This window comes from Oxyura jamaicensis, chromosome 5 (assembly GCF_011077185.1).
Source record: "Oxyura jamaicensis isolate SHBP4307 breed ruddy duck chromosome 5, BPBGC_Ojam_1.0, whole genome shotgun sequence".
Classification (NCBI taxonomy): Eukaryota; Metazoa; Chordata; class Aves; order Anseriformes; family Anatidae; genus Oxyura; species Oxyura jamaicensis.
The window spans coordinates 8,882,116-8,889,881 of NC_048897.1; the positions used below are offsets into that span (position 1 = coordinate 8,882,116).

General features: G+C 47.4%; 1 protein-coding gene and 1 non-coding gene across 10 annotated transcripts in view; one reads left to right on the top strand and one right to left on the bottom strand.

Annotated features, from left to right (window-relative positions):
* The window catches only part of PPP6R3 (protein phosphatase 6 regulatory subunit 3), a 58,582-nt gene extending 51,992 nt beyond the window's left edge, over positions 1 to 6,590 (bottom strand). For all 9 annotated transcript variants that reach the window (XM_035327157.1, XM_035327155.1, XM_035327153.1 and 6 more), the window contains exon 1: positions 6,461 to 6,590. The gene's annotated coding sequence lies outside the window, so the exon portion shown is untranslated. The remainder of the gene's footprint in view (positions 1 to 6,460) is intronic.
* Positions 6,591 to 7,151: 561 nt separating this feature from the next.
* On the top strand, positions 7,152 to 7,224 carry TRNAA-AGC. Its single transcript has one exon. It is a non-coding gene; the product is annotated as a tRNA-Ala (tRNA).
* Positions 7,225 to 7,766: the final 542 nt, after the last annotated feature.

The window sequence follows — 7,766 nt, forward strand, 5'->3', positions numbered from 1 at the left end:
ACCTTCTTTCTTACAACCTGCAGAGCCCAAGTTGTGCAGTGGCCTTACACCACCTTTCACCAACTACCAGACCTCTATCTGCTTTGCCTTTATAACTTCATCCATTTCCCTGCTTTGAAGCCCCACTCGCTAAAACAAAACCAGCATGCTCAACACTACAGTAAAGGCAGGCAGCATCACGAGACACATTTAGTTTCACGTTGACCATTAAGAAATGAGGACCTCATGCTAATGGCACCTTCACTAACCACTTGATTTGGGGGAAAATAGGATGAATTTAATATAAGCACAATATTCAGCACACAACATCATTTTGCCATTAAATACAAGGTGGTCTGAAGTTACAAAGAGCCCACCATCAGCAAGTACATGCATGGAAGGATCCTCTGATGAATACTTGCTTGCTTGCCCCAGCCAAGAAGAACTGCCTACTTCATAGCCAGGCACAGTGTAACTTCTACAGCTGTCGCTCACAGGCAGGAAAAGAGTTACCAAAATGCTGAGAGCCCTTAGAGAGCATCATGAGCAGTAACAAACTCATGACAAACTCAGCCTTCATAACAGCCAGAAGGAAATATACAAAGAAATGTGGAAGGTGGGAATGTAATCCCTGTGCTTTTATAGCTTCCAAACAGACTTCCACCTGGAAGTTACGCCGGCAAAAGGCAAGGCAGTTGTCCTGTAGATGCAGACCACTTACACTATCAGCAGGAAACCCACCCACCCATAACTGGGCCTACACCTGCCACAGCTATGGCTTTATTTTAGCAGTCTCGAGACTCTCCATCATTTTTCAAGGTGTTTGGTGAATAGCTAAACTTTTCAAGCAAATGTAATCCACTAGTTATTTTCCTGATGGGACATGTTGCAAAGACACAGCTATCTGACAAGTCTGTCAAGGCACTAGTGAAAGAAATAATGTCAACTACTACAGATCAAACCAGTCCTGAAGTTCCTAGATGAGCATTTTAGATTGAAAACTGATTAAAATACCACCACATATGTATGAAGAACATACCAAGACAGCCCTCAGTCTATTTTAAAGGTAACGTTACAGTGTATTTCACAGAAAAAAATGTGAAAATGTGTCATCTTTTCAATTAGGTCACTACTATAAGTGACAAGTGCGCATCACCTGGCAGCAGATGAGGGTCTCATGCTTCACTCCTCTAGAGGAGCCTAATGTACACTTACAGAAAGCACCTTCCCAATATATGTGGTGCAGCTGGCACACTGGAGGGAAGGGATATCATCCAGAGAGACCCAGGCAGGGTGGAGAGGTGGGCCGGTGTGAACCTCACGGAGTTCAAAAAGGCCAAGGGCAAGGTCCTGTGCCTGGGCAATCTCAAGCACAAATCCAGGCTGGGTGGAGAGTGGATTGAGAGCAGCTCTGAGGAGAAGGACCTGGGGGAGTGGTGGTTGACAAGAAGCTCAACATGAGCTGGCAACATACGCCTGCAGCCCAGAAAGCCAACACTGTTCTAGGCTGCATCAGAAGTGTGGCCAGCAGGGTGAGGAAGGGATTCCGCCCACCTGCTCCACTCTTGTGAGACCCCTACCTGGAGCCCTGTGTTCAGCTCTGGGGCCTCCGATGGTCTTTTTATGCCTGCTACGCAGTGCCACTGTCACCTCCTTCAGTGAAGATAGCACGGCACAGGCTGCCCAGAGACACTGTGGACGTCCCATCCCTGGCAGTGCCCAAGGCCAGGCTGGACAGGGCTGGGGGCAGCCTGGGCTGGTGGCAGGTGTCCCTGTCCATGGCAGGGGGCTGTAACTGGATAATCTTTCATGTCCCTTCCAGCCTAAACCATTCTGCGAATTTATAGATCACAAGTTTGTCAAATTACAAGATTTGCTCCAAAAACCTATCTAAGAAGCTAAGTTTGCACAAGAAAAAACTCTTACTTGCATATAGGTTGGAGATTCTGCTCTCTCCACTGAAGGAGGTGACAGCGGCACTGTGTGGCAGTGCTAAAAAGATATCTAGGATTCACTCAGGACATTGTAACAATGAGAAAACTTTTAACACAAGAAGTGCTATACACTGGAATATACTTAATAACCTCATTATAAATGACCACTAATTTTTGCTGAAAACACCTGAAGGTTTCCATCCTCAATCCCAAACCCATCATTACCCTGCAGGGAATCACAGGGCCCTTGCACAAAGCCTCACCCAGGACCTTGGTTGTCGTAAAAAGGCTTTAGTTTGTGTTGCTTTTAGAAGCATCTTTTGGCACAACAAACAAGAGCCGGCCTACAGCCTTTCAGTTTCCAGAAGACCCAGTGGGCACAGAAAGGAGATCACTAGGCCATGTACTCCATCGTCCTGCAAAAGTGTAACTTAGACTTTGTACAAATGCTTGGAAACATCTCATCCAAAATGAAACAGGAACAGTCTCAGGACTTCATCCAAGGAAATTAACCCACAAATCTATCAGACAGTTTCTGCTTTTTTCTTTTTTAAATCTGCCTCCCTCTACAACACAGCGAGGATTTGGTTAAGATTCAACTATCAGTTTCACAGATGCTTACCCATTTCGCCAACAAAGCCTAAAATAACCCTTCAGTCTTTTTACTCAGTCCCTCACCCCCCTGTAACAACAGATTGCTGGTACTATCAAATAATAGTTTCAATTCTTTCAGTTATATTTAGAGACAGAGACAGCACACACTCTCATCTCAGTGCCATGTATTACAGCTTCACAGTTCATACAACTGTACGCTCAAGTCCTCTCGATATTCTCTTCCACCACAGGCACAAATCCTGTCACTGAGCACCCCCAGTTTTCAAGTCCTGTGAAAGAGGAGTGGATAGGTCTGTTTAACAGGACTACAGGAGGACTACACAAGGGAAGAGCAACACAAAACAACAGTCAAGGGCTGCTATATACTGCAGGCACTTTCCCCACACACTCCAAATTACATACACCACTTCAAGTATGCTTCTTGGCACCTTATGGAAGCTATTAAAAAAAAAAACAAGCTCTTGACAATTCTTGTATATGACAGTTTGTTTTTTCTCTAATTTAGTGTGAAGCACTGTTACCAAAATGCTATTAGCCCTAGAAGGGCCATGAACAAGCTGTTAGCAGCTTATACCAAACATCACCCTGATCCTATCAATTCAGTCTACCCAGATTCCTGAAAAGTGTCCCAAGCTAGCTATAGAGCTGCACATAATATCCAAGGGCAGGAAAACATTTTACTTCAGTTGCTTAGTAGCATATGGTTTCTACAACAGATGCTGGAACATTGACACATCATGAAAATGCTTCAACATGAGATGCAGAGCTTCCAATGTTATGTTCATGCTCTCTGCATATTTTCTGGTTGATCTTTCCGGCTTGCCTCCCACCCTTGAAATATCAGCATCTAACGTGATCAGTAACTTCCCAAGTCCCTTGTTCTTCTCCTCCAACCTGACAATAGACAAGAAAGATACTATTTTTCCTCTACCCTACTTGTTTTATTACTGGGGAAAGTTTTGGCAAAAACAATGTATCCACATCTTGCTCTTGAGAAAATCCAACCAAACATAAGGTCTTCTATGAACATGGATGTGGCATCTACTTCATGATAATGCAGGACTCCTAAACCTTCCACGCGAAGTAAAATACAATATATGGAAAACTTAACAGTCACAGATGAAAATGCTACAACAGACAGACCTTGATGACAGATGATATGCTTAAAACATCCTAGCTATGGAATTAGACCACTACACTCATAACAGCACATCTTCTGCTGCTCAAACATGGAAGCTACAGTTTCCATCACAGCTTCGAAAGGCTGTGAATGAGCCCAGTTAGGTGTAAGAAATTAATTGTCAAGCATACTACCTACAAGGATGCTGCGTGGTGTGCTGTGCAGGAACACTGAAGCTAGAACATGAAATCTCAATATAATGATATAGTGATTTTCTTAACTACCTCCTGAGGTTAATATATTTATATTAGATATTTCAAGGCTTTTTGAGGACTTGGACAAAAGAGGACATCATCAGTGGGGAGAAAGGCAAGTGGACCAAACAGCTTTTCAAAGCATTTCTCTCTTCTGACTAATGTTTCAGTCTCATACTGGTTGTTTTTGAGCCAGCTGTTTAGTGCATCATAGTACGTGCACTTAAAGCTTAAGCTGAGTAGAGAAGCAAAGCTGTTGAGCCACAGCAATAGAGTTCACTCTCTAACCATCTGTTAATACTAAAATTACATACATAGTTTTCTGCTATAATACTGCTAAATTCAGATTCCCTTCTATTTAAGCCACTTGAATATCACTCTCTGATCATCATCTGATTCTCTTATTGGTATCTAGGCTGTACAAGTACAACGAACAGTTTGTAGGCAACTCTGAAAATGCACACAAACTATCAAATATCTTTAATTCCATAATGGAATATCAATGGCTAATTTCTATTTAAAAGATTCCAGAGACATTAGAGCCACTACAGTTTACATATAAATCTATTTTGCTTTCTAGGAAGCTATAACACTCTACCTTGCTTAAAAACATTACCATTAAACTGGCTGCTTTTACTGAATTTCTGAACTGTAAGTTTCACTCCAGCTCGGTGTCTTCCTTAATTTCATTGTTAACAGAACTCTTCAGCAGTTCTTCTGTCCAAAATAAAGTCTTCTAGTAGCATTAGAAGATAAATTCCTTTAGTAACTCAGAAATTACAGCATTCAATACTGCATAAGAATTTTGTTTTTCATACAGAAAGCAAATAAAAATATATAATCTATGTTCAAGCAACATCATAGATGAAGGAAACTAATCAGTAAGTGCATTTCAACAAGTACTTAAAATTACAAATTGAAGAACTTACCGTGCTGACTGGCTACCACATCTGCATGGAGCCTCATCAACAAGTTATATATTGAAACAATTCGGTAGTGTTCTGTTAGATTTGCATAATAAAGACTCTTGAAGCTACAGTTAGTCTATGCCTCATTAATGAGAGCACAAAGAAGTAACACGGAGCTAAGTAATCACACGGGCTCCTACTAGGATACACGCTGTATGGAAGATACACATTGCATTTTAAAAACTTTGGGGTTGCAGGTAATTACTGCAACAGGGAGAGTTCCTGCCTTTCAGCATGCCAGCAAAAGAAAAGAAAAAGGGATTTGGTATTTGTGCAGTTCACAAGCTACTGTTTATGCTTATTATCTGGAAAGTAAACCAGTTTAGCATTCAGTATTTAAAAGAAACAACACATACTCAGAGTACATTTAGATTCCTTTTACTGAAGTACATTTTATAAGTAAGTAGTATCACTACAAGCAACAAGTGATACAACCTTTCACTTTTAAGTTGCCAACATGTTTCAAGGAAGATCTCCTAGAGCTTTTAAGCCACTACTAAGTTTCTTGTATTCTTCCACTCACAAGACTTTTCCTAAATTAGGACAGCAGGAAACTTTGAATAGGTGCATTGCTACTTAAATAACATTTGTCCTGACACAGAATATCCTGACTTTTGTCCCACCTGTATTTATGACAGAGAGATACAAGATACAACGCTAACCCCCTCTGGTGCTTAGAGAAGATTTTAACCGTTAAAGTAACACAAAAATAGGTGAAGCGGCAGGTTCATTTTAACCATTAAAGTAAAACAAAAACACCAGAACCGGCTGGGTCAAAGTCAGACTTTTCCAAACGTATTGAACAGCAGTTAAAGCTTCCCCAAACACTGCCACACTCTTGTTAAACTCTAATTAAAAACAAAACAAAACAAACAAACAAAAAAAAAAACTGCCAAGAAAAAAGAAAAAACAACACAACATCCTTACGGGAACCCCGAGCAACTGAATTTAGAGAAGGAAAGTGAATGCGAAGGTAGGTATCAGCAAAGCGTCTCTGTGTCAGCACCCAAGAGTTCACAGCGAAGCGCGAGTAAAGTTCTGTAATTCACAGCAGCAGGACAAGGGGCTGCAGGGGCTCACCCGACACCTCCCCCGCTGCTGGGGGCCACTTCACCCCCTTCAGAGCTGCGGGGGATGCCGGGGGCAGCCGCTGGGCGGCCCGGGGGAAAACCCCCGGCCGCCGGGCTCCCGGAGCTGGGGAAGCAAACCTCGCCGACCCCCCGAGAACCGCCCCTCGAGAAGCCGTTGAAGGAGCCCAGGGAAGCATCAGGCGGCGGGCGAGCACCGCTCCCCCCGGCGCGGCCCGGGCCCTCCCCGCCGCGCCCAGGCCCGCGACACCCCCCGGTCGCGGCCCGCCAGGCCCGGCCTCGGCTCGGAGACCTCAGCGGGGCCCGCGAGAGGGCGACTTGGCCGCGGAGCGGGCCTGAGGGCTCCCGTGAACCCGCCGCTGCCTGAGGGGCACCCGCAGCCCCCCTCTCCCGGAGCGGGGCAGGCACCAGGCCCGGGCAGGCGCGGGAGAGGCAGCAGCGAGGCGACGGCTCCCTGAGGGGAGCTGGAGGGAGCCGCGAGGCGCCGCCAGAGCCGCCGTACCTCGGCGAAGCGCGTCCCCCCGCCTCACGGCCCGGGCTGCCTCCGCTCAGGCGGGCAGGGCTCCGCTCGCCACCATCACCGCCGCTCCAAGATGGCGGGCATAGCAGCTCCTGCCAGCCCTCCGCTCCCTCCGCCCCGCCTGCCAATCATCCCGCCCCGGAGCCGCCCCCCGCCGAGCCACGCGCTGTTGCTATTGGGCCCCGAGCGAGACTCGGTCGCTCATTGGAGGATTCGCGGGTGTCAGTCACTCGCTCACGGCGTTGTGACGGGGTGGGACGGGGTGAGGGGGCGGGCTCTCGGGTTGTAGTCGGCCAGTCAGAGCACGGGGCGGGTGCGTCCCTCTTCCCACCTTCCCCACTTAGCAACACGGTGACGTCGCAATGACAGGCGTTTCCTTCGCCCAATCGGAAGAGCGGATGCCTCTTTTTAAAAAAAATAAAAAGCCCTCTCCGTCCAATCCGGAGCTGAGCTTCCCGGACCCGGCAGGAGGCCACAGCGGGAGGGGCGGGTGCCTGCGGTGGCGCTCTCCCTTCGGCCTTGCCCCCCGCGGCTCGCCATTGGTCGGCGCACGGAGCCACGCCCCCCCGGGCGCCACACGGGCGCCAAACTGCCTGACAACAAGCCCACGGCGCGCGCACAGGGGGTGGGGCGAGAAGCTGTGGGCAGGCGCGGAAAAACCCTCCACAGGCCTGGGGAATTAGCTCAAATGGTAGAGCGCTCGCTTAGCATGCGAGAGGTAGCGGGATCGATGCCCGCATTCTCCAGAAGATCGTTTTCTTTTTGCCCAGGATTTACAGGCGTGTTTACCAAAGCGCATCAGAATAAAACAAAGTGTAATAAGGGGTGAGCAGGGGGCTGAGCCCTAGGCTACAAACCGTGTTTTACCCCCTATGCCTGCTGCCTGAGGTGGCAGCTTCAAAGCCTGTCTTTGGGGGGCTGTTAATGGACAAGGGACCTTGGCTAGAAGCCTTGAACAGCAAATAACCAAACAAGCATGCGTACCTCACTTTTCTTGCCCCAACCGACAGAAAAACAACAGTTTCATGTCCTGCGCCCTGACGAACTGACAAGACTTTTTACCAGAGAAAAGCCCCAGATGCTTTCCCTGAGCCACAAATCCAGCCAGGATGCCTGCTGCCTTCCCTCACAAAGCCTCTCAGACTACCTCTGCCCAGGCTGCCCGTGACCACTGGTGCCCCCCCAGCCCCAGGGCAGCCCTCCAGTTTTCCAAATGGCCCTGGCATGATGCCCCTCTGGGGCACCTTGGGCACTTTGCCTGTGGTGACACTTCTGGGGGCAAAAAAAA